At 41.3% G+C, this 1,316-nt stretch overlaps 1 protein-coding gene across 1 annotated transcript in view; it reads right to left on the bottom strand.

The window, feature by feature from the left end:
* The window catches only part of ppp1r35 (protein phosphatase 1, regulatory subunit 35), a 12,118-nt gene extending 10,802 nt beyond the window's left edge, over positions 1–1,316 (bottom strand). Inside the window, exon 1 of the mRNA XM_080904612.1 lies at positions 1,241–1,316. The gene's annotated coding sequence lies outside the window, so the exon portion shown is untranslated. The remainder of the gene's footprint in view (positions 1–1,240) is intronic.

Below are 1,316 nucleotides of genomic sequence, written 5' to 3'. Positions count from 1 at the left end.
CCCTTCAGTTTCCACCGACACCGGAAATGAGTCTGACCTCAGCGTAGCTGAGAAACCTAAAGCAAATATCCAGAAACCTAAAGTGTGTATCAGCAGCAGAATGGAGCTAAAATAAATGCTGGTTTCAGTTCTATGAAGCTTTGAGTATTTTGGATCAGTAGCTGCTGTGTTTGTTGCATCATATTGCTGTAACTGTTTATATGCTTTATATATTCTGAGCTAAGTTGATCTATAGTGTTACATCATATTCTATAAGGATGTTATGTGTTTGTAGACTTTCTGCCCAGTTTGACCCATTTAGCAGACGTCAGCCTGTTTAAGGCTCTGATGTCTATTCTGTGTGACTTACAGCAGTTATGACATGGTCTGATTTTCTCACCCAATAAAGGAATATTTCATATATCAGTCGACTCTTCATTCTATCAGACACAGTTATCACAGCTCGTACATTTGCTTTTTACACATGTATGTAAGCACTGAGCCACATTTAGTAATGACAACATATTAAACGAACAATATTTGTCTCTTATATATGATACATCTGTATACACACTGTCACAGATACTTGTCTTTAAGTGAAGATTTAAGGTGATAGGAAATATAAATGATAAATTAAATCTTTACTGAGGCTCAGTATTTGACACAGAGTTCAAACTCACTGCTGTAATAACTAATAATGATTAATATAGTAACTTTAATATTGGCCATATTATATTTACATCACCACAGTGAGATGACTTTAGTCTCATGAACAACATCAGCTAATTGTTATTTACTAACTGATCTTGAAATGACTGTTCAGTACAGAAATGTAGCCCAACAATCATGTTTTACAGCTGTATGAAACGTTTAGTGCGGTTAGTATCATGGTTGCTAGGCAACCTGAGCAGCGCGAACCGTCCCATTTCACAAGCCTCTCACTTCCGCACTTCTCGTACTTGCTAGTACCCGGCGTACGTAGTCCGCGAAGTGCGCGTACTTCGAAGCGTGCGGTCGCTGGATTGGGACACAGCCGAGGTGTCACCGGTTACCGCCTTCTCCCCGCTCTGCAGCTGCGCCAATGCACCGTGAGACTGGTTGTTTGTATTGTTTGGTTTATTTCACGGACTCGCTAACGTGCTACCCACTAACACCAACCCAGCGTCACTGTGCCGTTTGTGTTACCTGCTTTAAGGCACACCGAGGGGATCTGTGCTGCTCAGCCTCCTGCAGTTTTAACTTTATAACGGACAGAACTCACCTTCTCTTTTGAATTCCGCTCCCTGGCTTCCGCTCTTCTTCTTCTTCTTCGACGGTTGACAAAACAGCTGACAAAA

This window comes from Rhamphochromis sp. 'chilingali', assembly GCF_963969265.1.
Source record: "Rhamphochromis sp. 'chilingali' genome assembly, chromosome: 15".
Lineage (NCBI taxonomy): Eukaryota > Metazoa > Chordata > Actinopteri > Cichliformes > Cichlidae > Rhamphochromis > Rhamphochromis sp. 'chilingali'.
This window is presented reverse-complemented; position numbering and strand designations above follow the sequence as displayed.